Consider the following 16324-nt stretch of genomic DNA (forward strand, 5'->3'; position numbering starts at 1 on the left):
ATGAGATTAGGATTAATAGAAAATCTCTGTACTCAGCAGAATTTTCGATTTGTAGTAGCACACTGCAGTAGCATTGTCGCCTCACAGTAAAACGCTGTCTGGTTCGATTCTCAGCTAGAGCGTCTTCTGCGTGGAGACATGCGTGAATGGGCATACCTTCGTTGAAGGTTGTGCGTCAGGGCTGGTAACTCGGCACATAAAAATCAACTACCAATCATTAGAGACCGGAGTTCTGCTGTGGCGACCCCTAACCAGGAAAAGCCGAAAGACACAACAAGTAGAACACATGTTATCTAGTTTCCTAGTCTGGGGTCATTTATGGCCCATCCTTAAATACAGATGACCCTGGCCTAGGAGGGTGAAGCCCAACCCTCGGGCTATTGGAATGAGAATGGCCTTGGCAAAGCAGAGGATGCCTGCATGATGAGGATGGAGTACCAATGGAACCTTCTTGGCTACCTGTATATCAACCAGGATCATCTCAACTTCAATACTTAAGTGTCTGAGAGTGAGTCACTATGAGGCACCTCTCAGTGAAGACAGCAGGTCCCCTTATATGTGACATGGGGTGCAAACAGCTGCTTTGGAATGAGAGAAGGAAAGGAGAAATGCTTGATTGGGGCATGATGCTCACCTGGTTTGAGGGAGCACACAGAAGTTATGAAAAAAAGGAAGGAGCCTATTTTTCAGTTTGATAATATATTTTTTCCTACCTCTCTTAAAAATCTAGTGGCATAGATGTATATAGTGTTTTCTGTACAAACACTGTTTCGCTTTTCTTAAATTAGAGAACATCTGGGTAGACAATTAAGAAATGCTTAATGTAGGAATTTATTCATTTGCTTATTTACTTACTTATTGAATGTTTGTTAACTGGGTAAGTGGGCTGGTCTGAATAACCTTTTCAGTCACAACCTGGGCTAAAATAGGAAAACACAAAGTAGAGAAAAGAAACTATTGTTTAATTGATCAGAGTAAGCATCATAAATAGTGGCATATATATATATATATATATATATATATATATATATATATATATATATATATATATATATATATATAAGGTATACATACAATACAATGGAAGCAAATCAACAGTTACAAAATGGATTTTTTTTTTTTGCTGGGACAAGTTTACATAAGTTTTATAATATTAAATGCACAAAAATGAAAAAAATACATACAGCAGAAAGAAAGATCATTACCAATATAAGATGTTGTGCAGGACTTGTTTGAGGTATAATAGAAAGAAAAAAAAATAGGGTGACAGATAAACCAAGAAATATGAAAGTGGAGACACAATATCATCTAATGGTGTGAGGTGAGGATAAGTAGTAGGGGTTAACTTTTATCTCTCTGGCAGTCACATTTGTTTTCATTGACGAAATTGGCACAAATAAACTTTGTTTTATCTTCAGTTTCTGTGGTGCCATAACGTACTTCAGCTATTTTGTATTCATGCAATTTATTTTGGTAAACATTTACAAGAAAAGTAATTGAGGTAAAACAAATCTACTTGCATAAGCATTTGTTTTTCCTTTTCTTGTTTTGAATTAATGCATCACCCAGTCCTATCAGATAAACAACTGGTTCTAAAACAATCTTATATTCTGGATCTGAATGATTCACTCCAGAGTTAGAATTCAGATCCCCTTTTCTTTTCTCATTACTTTCTATTGGAGCAGTGCAGAAATATAAGTCACTTCTGTGCAATACTCGCAAGTTTGTTCAGTCAAGTGCGACTCTTTTATGTTTTATACTAATTCTGAGACTACTTTATCTCAGAGAATTCCCTTTACTTTAAGGTACAGTGATCTCAGAGTTGGTGTATATAAGTATCAGGTGTGTGTGTGTGTATGTGTGTGGGGGGCAAACCCCCCTATACAAAAAATAATATTTTAGATTGTTAAAATGTATTTCACTTTTCAGCTTGCTTTTCAGCTCTCAGTTAAGGGTACAGATGTTTGAAAGCTGAACACATTTCTGTGGAATGTAGTTGCCAATTTATGTGACATATTAATTATTCAAATGAAAATCATGATGTGCTCCAGTATGAAACTGAATGTGTATGTAAGTGTGCGTGTCTCCTGAAATTGATCTAACTAGCACAAAGCTGACTCAGAAAACACTGCAAAAAAATTCTCAACAAATTATTGCTGTACTGGTGCAAGACACTGTTATAGCAGGGAAGGGAAATTGCCATTTTTCCATAGTTATTGTAGAACAGAGTGCGTGCAAGTACCTTAAGAAACATTTCCAGATGTAGGCACATGCATATAAATAGTGAGTGCATGAAGGCAGCAGTGCCATTTTGAGAGAACAACCATAGTGTTAACATGTATGAGTGTGGTAGTCAGTCTATTTATACGTTTATTTAAGTTTAAGTTACAAAGCCTCATTCCTGATCTGTTTATGTGTAATAAAGCTGTTTGAACTGAACCCACAACTGTTCGTCTGTTTTATCCTGTCCAGACGAGTGACAGTTGTGTGCCCTCATAATTTGTATATAGAAGTAGCAAGGGGTGTTCAGGGGGACTTAGGCCGTAAAAAAAATTGGGGTTGGATTTGCACTTTCCAAGGTTATGTCCTGCGCCATGTGCAGTATCTGTGTTGATAGTCTGAGTTTTATTTTTTGTCAGTGTTTTGTGTCAACCTTATGCCAGTTAGATCAATTTCAGAAGACCCCTGTGTGTATAAAATATATATCTGTATGGATGTCTGGCAAATCATCGAAAATGACATCCACTGAACTGTAAATCAGTAGCTGATTGAAAAATAAAATAAAAAACAAAACACACTCCCTGCTAATTATATCTATCATCTAAGATTGCACTACAGTGAGAAAAGGCCAAGTTCCCTGATTCCTACTGTATTGTGATCCCACCATACCTCTCAGCTGTCAAGAGTATCACAGAATGCCCAGATTTTTATCTCATATTTCTGGTCTGTCCTTCATAAAATTTGTGATTTTCTGGAAAATCACTGTGATGATCTGGTGATTGAAGTCTCTAAATAATGACATACATTTGAGTTTCAGACTTCAAATCATTTAGAAAAATGGGATGTTAACACAAACCCTGTTATTTTAGAAACTTTCTAAGTTTATAAGAACAGTATTTAAAATCTGTCCCTATTTTTGGTCCTTTGTTCCCCCCATTTTGTGAGGCTTTGTCCAGATTTCTATCACTAAGAGGCTGAGAGGTATGGATCTCACACAGAACAACTGCCAACAAGTTAATCACCTGATTTACGATCAGCTGTGCCAGTAATTTTCCAGGTTTGACAAGCTTTCCTTTGAAACTTGTCAGTAACCCATACATACATACATGCACACACATATTATTTCTACGTGTTTGATACATTGGTGACATCCTTCTTCACTAATTATGTTGCACACATTTGTGTGCATCCACAGCTATATCATAGTTCTGCTTTAGCTTTAAGCTTGTATGTGCTCCTATATGTATGTGAATGTTTATTTCTATGTGTATGTATATGTATATGTGTAGTTAAATTTGTGTGTCTTCTGAAATTGATCTAATTAGGACAAGGTTGACACATTAGGTTGACATACAAAACACTGACAAAAAAAAATCTCTGGAAACATCATTCTTCATGCATTATGTTGTATCTGTTTGTGTGTGTGTGTGTGTGTGTGTGTGTGTGTGTGTGTGTGTGTGTGTGTGTGTGTGTTTGTTTACCTGCATCTCTATCATAGTTCATAGTTCAGATTTTGCACCTGAGCTATGCCTGAAGTAGGTTTTCTGCAGATCAGTGTATTAACACAGTAAATAAATAAAAAATATATATTTATGGATGTAAATAAAATTGTTATCTCAATGGCAATGTTCCAGTATGATGTGTTTGGCAAAAATATATCTATTTCAACTGATTGACAGTAAGAATGATACATGTTGTTGTTGTTGCATCTTTCGGCTTTTCCCGGTTAGGGGTCGCCACAGCGGAACTCCGGTCCTCTAATGATTGGCAGTAGATTTTTACGTGCCGAGTTGCCAGCTCTGGTGCACAACCTTCAATGAAGGTACGCCCATTCGCGCATGTCTCCACACAGAAGATGCTCTAGCTGAGAATCGAACAGGACAACGTCATACTGTGAGGCAACAATGCTACCACAGCACCACCACATGATTTAATTAACGTAACAGTCATGGAATATTATTATCATATGGTAACGCAGTAATAAGCAGGTTAAGAAACAGGATTAGGAGAATCAAACTGCATTTCTTGCCACTTTAGGATTAAAGATAACAAATTCCTTTTTCCAATTAAAGAATGTCCTTTTTCATGTGTGGTACAATACTGCACTCATTAGTATTGTTGTTTCATAGTGCTTAGTTCTCTAGTTTGGTTTCCAGTTAGGGTCCCTTCATTGCAGAGTTAACCTGAACTTCCTATGTCTACATAGAGTTTTGTTCACGTCTGTAAATATCCCATGTCTTAGCTCATCCATATGCTGTATGTAAATGGGCAATACTTCAGCCTTCCTGTTGGCATGACTGTGGTAAGTGAATGCATGCATGTATGAGACAGTGCGTGTATGTGTACATGTGCGTGTGTGTGCGTGTCTGTGTGTGTGTGTATATGTGTGTGTGTGTGTGTGTGTGTGTGTGTGTGTGTGTTTGTGTGTGAGAGACTGCCATTTTCAAATTTACAGTGCTGATACACATTAAAATTCATAAGGTAATTTTGCAGTGAATTGTAGAAAACAGGAAATATATAAAATATATCTCACACACATTGACCTTCATTGTGAAAAAAATAAAGTACATTCAGCATAGTGAATTGAGATTTAATATAATGGAGGACAAACAAGTCCTCCTTTATGATATAAGCTCAATTAAAGAGCACAAGAGCTTGTTTCCAGTTCTTTGGAAGTGCTTTTGCTGTAAATAGATGTAATCTGATTTTCTCCAAGCTGGGAGACAAAACAGCAGCAAAGAACTCCTCCCAAACATGGCTTTGATTCACTGTGCCCAAATAGCTTTATTAAACAGAAGGTAAGAGCTTTCACAGAGTGACCTCTGTTTCATCAGACCATAACAATAGACATAATCCAAGTACTATTTAAAGTTATAAACCAACCAAGCACAGAGATCAGAGATCACATGATGTCATTAATAAACATGTCCTTCTCAATCAATAAAAGCAACCTACCATTAACAGTTTGTTAAAAAACATAATAATGAGAACATTATTTCCATCATTAAAAACAAATGGTTTGTTCAAAGTTGTTCAGAATGCATTAAAAAAAATCATAAAAGATAAAAATGTCGAACAATCTCTATATATATTGCCTTAAACCTGTCCATATGCATAATCTATTGCATCAAATGTAAAGGCAAATAGAACATCCAAAACCTACACAATTGTACATATGCATGAGGAAATAGAAAAAACTGAAACCTAATAAACACCATGTATAGGCTCTGCACACTGACTAGAAGCAGCATTGCAAACATTTAAACTGAATAAAACTATGTATGCAGTCGTACATATGCAACCAAAATAGAGAAAATACTGGATTAGAACAAACGCCGTACATAGGCTCTGCACATTCACTAGAAGAAGCAAGGTCGAGTTATACATATCCATATGCATAGACTGTTGCATTAAAATATAAAAAGTAAGTAGAATGTCAAAAGCCTACACAATCGTGCATGTTCTAGAAAATAAATAGATTCTAAAGAATGCTTAGGCTCTGCATACTCATTGGAAGCAGCAAGATTACTTTGCAGCATCGCAGACCTTTAACTTAATTAAACTAACACAGAACACCTAACTGCTAAAATGATGTGGACAAAATAAGAGATCATGCTAAAAGCCAGAAGTGGTAAAGAATGCAGAGAATTCAGGACGTGTCGGGTGTAAATATTATAATAAAACTATACACAACCTGCAACCTAAAAAACAATCTTAAAAAGTGATCACATCTGTTACTCACCAAAAACATGAAATGGAAACCATATGCAAGTCAAACAGTCTAGCTAAAGAGCATTACTATTGAATACACAGTGTCAGCAATGTATCCAAATATCATGAGGGTTCAAAACAGGCAATGAGCAATTAGAGGGAAGGATACCTATGTAACTGAGGCAGGAAATAATAAAACAAGTAATCTAAGCTTCATAAGAAAAATCAAATCATAGTGGCATGCCCCAAGAAATATATATATAAATAAAACATAAAGCAGAAATGTAGACAAATGTAATAATCCAGCCAAACAAGCAATGCTATAAAATACAGAACATCATGAGAATAACAAACAATCACATGGCTTTATGCAGTCAATAAACACTCAAAAAGAAAACTATATAATCAAATAAGAAGTACATGAAAACCAAAACTACATATAACCATAACATATCCCAAATAATTGTAAATAAAAACAATAAAAGGACATGAAATAAAATGATAAGAATGCTGATAATGGGGCAAATCATATTAATAGCAGACACAACAAAGACAAGTAATAAAACAGAACAGCTCACATGCTTAAAAGAGCAAAAAAATTAAAGAGAAATAAACCATAGAAAATAATAAATAAAACTAAAACTATTGCATACAACCAAAGTAGAAATATGAAATACAGTACTAAAGTATGTATTGAATACTGAAATGCAACAAGTTTAGAGAAAGTTAAACATCATCTGAAAAAAAAAAAAACAAAGCAAAGCACAAAAAATTCTCTATCAAACCTATCAATGTCACAAGGGTCTTTGTTTAATATTGGTTTAAGGGAGACCCTCTCATTTAAACTTGGTTGAGCGTATACTTTCAACAGTAAAATCCATCTCTGTTCACATACTTCAGTTCCATTTTTCTTATCAAATTCCCTAGGGTTGTGACTCATTAGCTCTAATACTAAAAATTTTAAATAATGGCTAGTTCCTTTCAGCATAACATGCTTAGCTAAGGCACTCATGTTTTTACATCTAGCTATATCATTCAAATGTTCCACTATCCTGCCCTTGAACAATCTATTAGTATTCCTAATTTAAAAGGCACTGCATGTGCAACAGGTAACAAAAGCTACAAGGTCCATTGCTTTTACAATCAGCGTAAAAGTCTAAATCAATGGTAATATGAGAAATATTGTGTGTAAATGAAGTACATGTGAAAATGTAGTAACAAGCCTTACATTTATGGCATCCAAAGGTCCCCTTCTTTCAGACTCAGGTACTGCAGAGGTGTTATAGTTTCTATAACATAATTGTTTCTTTAGAGATAAATTATTTCTAAAATAGAACTTAGGTTCAGAATCAATGACCTGTCTAACTTCAGGATCTACTAACAAAATGGACCAGTTCTTCCGCAACAAGTCACAAACTAGCGCAACATCACTGGAATATGTGAGGGCTGGTCTGTTGATAACGCAATGCTGTGAAGGTGCAGAATTATCCTGCCTATGTTCAGCTCTCCTTGAAAAATAAAGTTTACCTTTAGTGTTTCTCAGAGATAAAGTTGCAGTGGCACACTCTTCTACAATAGATTGACTATAACCCCTTTCTACAACATCTCTTTTTAATTGTTCAAAGGCTAACTGCAGATCATCATCTTTGTTATGTAGCCTCAGCACTCTTAAAAACTGGCCTTTCAAGATATTCCACATAACGTGACATGGATGCATACTACTTCTCAATAGCAGGGTGTTCCTTTTACAAAGCTTCTTGTATATACATGTTGCATTATCAAGTAGATCATGTCTGCATACAGAAATATCTGGAAATTCTAAAGATTCGCTAGAAACCTTATAGCTAAACCTCAATAAATCAGTGGTATTATGTAGAAAATTGACAAATGCCTTAAACCCCTGTTCACTATCTTTCCAAACAATAAATATGCCATCCACAAAATGCCTATAAAAGCCAATTGAGGAGGCAAATGTATCACCATTCAAGGCCAAACTATTTTCCTAGTTTGCATTCTCTGCATTCTTTACCACTTCTGGCTTTTAGCACGATCAGTTATTTTATCCACATCATTTTAGCAGTTAGGTGCTCTGTGTTAGTTTAAGTTTAAATGTCTGTGATGCTATAATGTAATCTTGCTGTTTCCAATGAGTATGCAGAGCCTAAGCATGGCATTCTTTTGAATCCATTTTTTTCTCAGCATATGTACAATTGCATAGGCTTTTGACATTCTACTTACTTTTTATATTTTAATGCAACAGCCTATGCATATGAATACATGTAATGCGACTTTGCTGCTTCTAGTGAATATGCAGAGCCTATGTACTGCGTTTGTTCTAATCCAGTATTTTCTCTGTTTTGGTTGGATATGTACGACTGTATACTTAGTTTTATTAAATTTAAATGTTTGTGATGGTGCTTCTAGTGAGTGTGCAGAGGCTATGCATGGCATTTATTAGGATTCAGTTTTTTTTTTCTATTTCCGGATGCATATGTACAATTGTGTAGGATTTTGATGTTCTATTTGCCTTTACATTTAATACAATAGATTATGCATATGGACAGGTTTGAGGCAATATATAGAGATTGTTCAACATTTGTATCTTTTATGATTTCTTAATGCATTCTGAACAAACCATTTGTTTTTGATGATGGAAATAATGTCCTCATTGTTATGTTTTTTAACAAATTGTTAATGGTATGTTGCTTTTATTGATTGGGAGGGACATGTTTATTAATGTTATCATGTGATCTCTGATCTCTGTGATTGGTTGGTTTATAACTTTAAATAGTACTTGGATTATGTCTATTGTTATGGGTCTGATGAAACAGAGGTTACTCTGTGAAAGCTCTTACCTTCTGTTTAATAAAGCTATTTGGACACAGTGAATTAAAGCTGTGTTTGGGAGGAGTCATTTTATGTTGTTTTGGATTTGGCTGCTACATTTACTCCAACCTTAACTGAGTGGTCTGCTTCTTCTTTTTATGCTGTTAAGCTGGAAGACATGCCAATGCCAGGTTAATTCCACAATAATATCATTATTGTGCAAGTGACTTCATAAATCTAGCTCCTTTGACTTAGTAAATGGTTCTTAGAACAATGTAGGAAGACATTTAAAATGAAGTTCTTTCATTCATTTTCTGATACCTGATTTATCCTATTCAGGATTACAGGAAAGTCAGAGTCTATTCCATTATTTGGGGATATATGGATTATTAGTTCATGTAAGAACAAACATGCACAGTCTAATGAATTATTTCTAGCATGATGGAACATTTTCTGCTTCTCCACTGTCTCACATTTTTTGATTTCTTTGACCTTGTATCTTTTAGGTTTGTTGTTACTGTCTACCATCAGGACAAGTTAGTGGCTTGCAATGACAAATAGTTTGTAACTGAATCTGTTACTCCATCCCCTTCTGACCCAGTTATACATGACTTTTATTTATGTATTTATTTATCTTTTGTTGACAAGATTATCCCCACATGGTTAGTGGCCTCTTTTCATGAGAAACCCTAGGTAGTATTTATACAGTAGAGAAATTTTGGCCAGTGCATTGGTAAACTTTCCCTGCTCTTTTCAATAGGTGCCATAAGATGTTTTATAGTCACCTGAGCTGCCATCAACTCAAGCAAATGAGACATGAGTTTAAATTCTCATCAGAAGGATGGAACACTCAGGAGAGCAGCAGTCCTAATACAACACTGCCATATCAGCAATTTAAAAATTAATCCAATTACCAGAGGTGAAGAGAAAGGACAGTCTTCTTATCTTATAGGTTCATAGTATTTTAAGTGGTTACTAGGCTACTGGCCCAAGAGCCATTTTAAGTCTAGCCAAGCTTTCACCAAATTTAACAAAATATTGCTGATGTGTCAATACTGCAAGGAATTTTACAAGTTTTGATATAGGCAGATCAAGGGTTGAGAGTTGGCAAAATGGTTAAGATGTTTACTTCACAAGCACAAGGTACAGGGTTTGATTCACTCCCTTGAAATGGAAATTTGCTAGGCTTAAAATGGCCCATGAGGGCAGCCAGCTTAGTACTTAACTATGAGCCTAAGCATTCACAGGCTGCCTCTTTCCATTAGGCACATAAGTTCAAACCAGGGGTAAATTTGCAATTTCCCATCCATTTGTCTATGTTACATTTGAACATGTTTAGGGATGAGCTTTGCTTCATATGGATAGAAAGTCTGTTCCAGAGAAGAGGTTAACTTTGAGACACATACCTGTCCCTTCATCATGTCCTGTTTATATTGCTTTATATTGTTTATGTCCTTAGAATGGGTATTTCTGATGCCATTTGTTTTGAGAGTGTGCAACAAATGCATCAGTGTGGGATCTGGGGATGTTTTGTAAGTGATATTTTGATCACAGGGCATCCTTCTGCAGGTGATGGAATACAGGGTTAGGGTTATGAGACAGTCTTGTGAGGAATCACTGTGGTGTCTCAAGCTGTTTCAAGTGTCTGGTCAGATACATGCTGAAGGTTGAGTTGTACTCAATGATTGGTTTTATGAAAGTTGAGTACAGTGGAACAATGACCTCCTTGGATTTGGATGTCATGCCCTTACTTATAAGTTATGCAACTTAAAATGACTTTCTCACCACAGCAGAAACATGGTGGTCAAAGGTCAGGTTACTGTCAGCATGTGTTCCCAGATCCCTAGTTACTGGTCTGCTTTTAGTGGTGTATTATCAATGTGGTTATTTCCACAGGTGGCTGTCTTTCCAAGTAGTACCATTATGCATTGTTCACATTGAGTATTAGTCTAAGTCTCAGGAACCAGTTGTTTGCTATATGAGGGCCTCTTGAAGGGTATATGTATCTTTTGGGGATTCAGTGACTATGCCTAGTTAATATTCATCTGCAAAGTTAATCAGCCAGAGGCTCTTGATGTTTTTCTTGACTTCAGAAAAGTATATACTAAAAAGGAGAGGCTCTAATCACTGATACATGTGGGACTCAGGTAGTGACTGACCTTTTTGTGGTGGTAGATTCCCTTATGCTAACATCTTGTGTCCTATCAGTGAATCAGATGAATATCCATTGGGTGACATATGGGTTTATATCTTATTCTATAAGTTTATCTACATTGTCTGAGTGATTGTGTTAAATGCCTTGGCTAGGTCTAGGTAGGCATTGTGCAGTGTTTTGTCCTTGCCATTGCTTTAGTGACTTTCTCGAAGAAGTCCACCACTTTTAATAATCTTAACCCACCTTTGTTAAAACTGAACTGGGCAGGGTCCAGTGTGTGTAGGTTTTCTATGTCATTGTTTATCAAATCCATGATAATTCTTTCCATGGCCTTGGATATGAGATGAGTCAAACGTATAAGTCTGTAGTTCCCTGGGTCCATGGAAAGAAATGCTTATCTACTCACAATCCCCCCCCCTTGTTAGACTAGTAATGGAATTCCATTGTCATTCAAACAGCATAACTATCAGCTTGTTGCAAGCTGATGCCTGCACATCAAATGTGTTTACTGCACAACAAAAAAGTAGTGCAGCCTATGTAGATATCAAAGTCTCCAAATGATCCCTTTACCCTCACTGGGTTTAAGAACACAATTACAACAGGATGGGTTGGAGGAAAAATATCAGGCACTTCGTTCTGAGCTGACTCGCTTGGACAAGCCTTAATGTAAACACTAGTCTGACAGACACTCACTACATAACAAAGAAAAGAGGGTTTAATATCAACTTACTCCACTTAAATATGAAAATGCAGAGCAACTATGCATTGCAATTACTAATATGTGGTTAAAAACTTTAGATAAAGCAGATACAGGCTGTTAAAATGAACTTAAAGACACATCAAGAAAAAAAAACACTTTTCTTTGTTGCTTTTTGTATGTATGTATCTTCTAGCACCAAACACAAGTATTTCACTTGCTAAGCTACTGACACTGATAATGTGGCTTGTCCAAGCTAACGTTATGCACTAGATGTCATATTAATTCCCATAAGAGATGCAGTGCAACATATGATTTTAGGTAGAAACTTACTGAGCCAAAAAGATACTTTTTCATTTCAGTGTAAACTGAAAAACAGAAATATTGCTGCTCTGTTTTTAATTAAGACATGTTATTTTATATTTTTTTCCTGTGCTTTAAGACAGAAAATAAATAGTTTCAGCCATACAAAGTATTTGTGTTTCAAAGGAGTGGTGAATATATTTATAAGAAATTGAAGAAAATGTCATATAGGTGTGGTAATTAAACTTATAAGAAATTAAAAACCATGTCATTTATCTGACATGAGCTGGTAACTTTTGCTGTATGGAAAAATACTTGCCAATATTTCCTGCATTCTGTTTTCATTAAGCAGCAGATTATAACTGATTTTCCATTCACATGAGTTCAAGTGTTTAACACATTGAAATGGATTTTGGCATTAATATTTAACCACTAGCAGTGCACGAAACACAATAAGTATTTATTTTTATTTTTATGCCTTTGTGAACTATGCAGAATACTGCAAACAGTAAAACATTTGTTCTTCATTTTTGTACTTTTGCAAACAGTGAAGTTTTAACTACTTTATCAATTTTAACCTTTAAAACCCAAGTTGGTGTTGCCTTCTTAAACTCTGTAGAAGAAAGTAAATAAATATGTTTATAATAGATTGCATTTATGCCAGTTTTCATTCAATAAATGGTATTCTCTTCAGTTAGTGTCCCATTGAAAGTGAGTTGCTCCTGGAATAGAAATTCTTGTTTTGCTTACAATATATTTCCAGCATTAATAAATATATTACACTGATAGTTTACACTTATTTTAATATTCTAGCCTCGGATGACTGATGCTAAATAATATGTTTCAAGCTAGGTACAGTGAGAATAATAGAGGTGTATCTTGGTTATTTATAATGCTAGACATATGACTTTTGCATGTCTTTGTTGGGAACAATACTCTCATCATGATAATGATCAGTAAATCCTCACTAAGTCTCACTGATGTCACACCGCACTGCTGAAGACTGAGTATGTGGATTATCAAGCAATACTTCTGTGTGGTATAACTACAAGCATAAACTGTAGGGAACAGTTGTCTCGGTCCCCTTCATGATAATGATCAGTAAATCCTCACTAAGTCTCACTGATGTCACACCGCACTGCTGAAGACTGAGTATGTGGATTATCAAGCAATACTTCTGTGTGGTGTAACTTGCTTGATGAATTGCTCCTAGAGATTTTACAAGCATAAACTGTAGGGAACAGTTGTCCCGGTCCCCTTCAATAAACACATCACACCAAATGACATTTGACGACCTTTATTAAATTTCCATAACATAGCTTTGTTCACCAAATTCATTAATTACAACTATTCATAATATAAATGATTCTAAACACCTCATAACATCCTTGCAATGCTAATCAGGGCAGCGTACCTACTCACCCTGCCCCAGTAAGCAGAGTCCATACCTCTGCTTACTTACTTTACTTATGAAATGCCATCCTTGTAATGCTAATCAGGGCAATATACCTACGAATCCTGCCCAGCGTCCATACCTCTATTCGCATACTTTACTTATGAAGCACCATCCTTGTAATGTTAATCATGGCAGCATACCTACTCACCCTGCCCAACAAGCAGGGTCCATACCTCTGCTCGTTTACTTTACTTATGAAGCAGCGTCCCATCTCACTTCATAAACCATTCATTGAATTACCTTTCACCAAATAAGCAGCATCCTTACATCAGCTTGTTTATCTATTCAGCAAGGTTCCTCCAAGTACTCATTTTCCTTTCCCCAGATCCTTGAAATGAACATCAGACACCAGAGAGGGAACAGAACAGAGCAAGCCTTTCCCTCTTCTCTGTAAACCAGACTGACCAGGCTGTTCCCCCTCCCCTCTACCCAAAATTGTTCAACACGCTACTTCCCATAAAGGGCAAGGTTAAGCCAAATATCATTCGGTGTACTCATCTGTGAAGCAACTTAGAATCCCATCATAAACCCACCCTGCCATACCATCACTGAAGCACCCCTAATGAAACTAAATAAAGTAGGGTTACCATGACCACACTGTACCACTGGAACATCCACACTAAGCGAATACATACCCTTTAGCCTGCCAAATTTGTCACCCCAAAGATACCACCCGTTAGAAACAAACCCATCATCCAGTAAAACACCTCCTTGGCCCTTCCCCCACATACAGTTCAAATGAGTGAAAACAACCACTCAAAGTTCAAAAAGCAAGGATTGAATTTCACAGGCTTGCAATAGCTATAGGGCTGTAACCTAATAAGTTCTTGTGCTCCTATGCATGCTGTGACCATTCATCCTGTGGGATTCTGACACTCAACGATAACACACCAAAGAAATTTATTTCATAAAGCTTTCGGGTCTACACCCTTCATCAGTATAAAGCAATAACATTACTACAACATTTAAATAGGAGAGATCATATAGTCACATGCTTCAGCCCATCCCACTGCCTAATAATCAACCAAATCTTAAAAGGACAACACATCATTTAAAATCATACTAAAATTCTGTCTAACTATAATATTATAAAATATAAAACTTAATTAATGCATCAGTATCTAAAATACCATACTAAAATATCTTACGATTATATTGCATGTAGTTATTGTGCATGTTATAATGAATATATAAATACACATATAGACATATATAAAAAATCATGCAACCACCGTCATATACATACATACATATAAATACAATTGTACACTTTTACACAACATTTCATAACTATTACATAAACATATATTTTATACATTATATGTATTTCATAACCTTTCCCTTTGCCTCTTCATTAGTAAGGGCTTTAGGCTGACGGCATTATTTAGACCAGGGGGCACATCTGCCTGAAGTCTAATAATCCATTCTAATTCTTTTAATTCTAGACAATTATTTATATCCCCCTTCCTTAGACTAATATCTATTGTAGCCAATACTCTAAATCTGAAAACATGCTTTTCACCTTTATCCATAATGTGTTTACTCAAAGCATTTGTCAATACTTTCCTCCTGATCTCCGATTTATTCTCAATTATTCTCTCTTTTAATTTTCGAATAGTTTTGCCCACATAGAAAGATGCACATAATATGCACGTAGCCAAGTAAACCACCCTTTCCTCATTACAAGTGGTCATTGTTATTAATGTGAATACTTCACCATTAGTGGGGTGCTTAAAGATATTCTCTCCTTCATATAGGTCATTACAACAAGAACAGTTGTAACATTTTGTTGTGCCCATTATCCTGTCTTTGGTCTTAGTTTTCTCTCGGAAATCTTTATAACATAATTTTCGTTTTAATGTTTCTGCACTTCTAAATCCAAAACTAGGTTTGTCCCCCACAATAGATCTTACTTCAGACATAGCTAATAGAATCAGCCAGTTTTTTTCTATTATAGTGCTTTTGACCTGTTTATGGCCCAAGAGTTTGAGAATAGTGGCTATTCGAAACAACTTATTAATAAAGCAGTTGAGGAAGTGAAAAGAGAGAGGCAGACTAAATTTAAACCAGTCTTGCTGGGAGGTATGACAGTGCATGGAGAAGGCCCGCGTAAAGATGTGAAGATAGTTAGATATTTAACAACTTATAATTTAAATACACGTGGAGTAAGCACTATAATAGAGAAAAACTGGCCGATTCTATTAGCTATGTCTGAAGTAAGATCTATTGTAGGGGACAAACCTAGTTTTGGATTTAGAAGTGCCGAAACATTAAAACGAAAATTATGTTACAAAGATTTCCGAGAGAAAACTAAGACCAAAGACAGGATAATGGGCACAAAGAAATGTTACAACTGTTCTTGTTGTAATGACCTATATGAAGGAGAGAATATCTTTAAGCACCCCACTAATGGTGAAGTATTCACATTAATAACAATGACCACTTGTAATGAGGAAAGGGTGGTTTACTTGGCTACATGCACATTATGTGCATCTTTCTACGTGGGCAAAACTATTAGAAAATTAAAAGAGAGAATAATTGAGCATAAATCGGAGATTAGGAGGAAAGTATTGACAAATGCTTTGAATAAACACATTATGGATAAAGGTGAAAAGCATGTTTTCAGATTTAGAGTATTGGCTACAATAGATATTAGTCTAAGGAAGGGTGATATAAATAATTGTCTAGAATTAAAAGAATTAGAATGGATTGTTAGACTTCAGGCAGATGTGCCCCCTGGTCTAAATAATGCCATCAGCCTGAAGCCCTTACTAATGAAGAGGCAAAGGGAAAGGTTATGAAATACATATAATGTATAAAATATATGTTTATGTAATAGTTATGAAATGTTGTGTAAAAGTGTACAATTGTATTTATATGTATGTATGTATATGACGGTGGTTGCATGGTTTTTTATATATGTCTATATGTGTATTTATATATTCATTATAACATG

This window comes from Protopterus annectens, chromosome 9.part0, assembly GCF_019279795.1.
Source record: "Protopterus annectens isolate FY-2018-M chromosome 9.part0, PAN1.0, whole genome shotgun sequence".
In the NCBI taxonomy this organism is placed as follows: Eukaryota; Metazoa; Chordata; order Ceratodontiformes; family Protopteridae; genus Protopterus; species Protopterus annectens.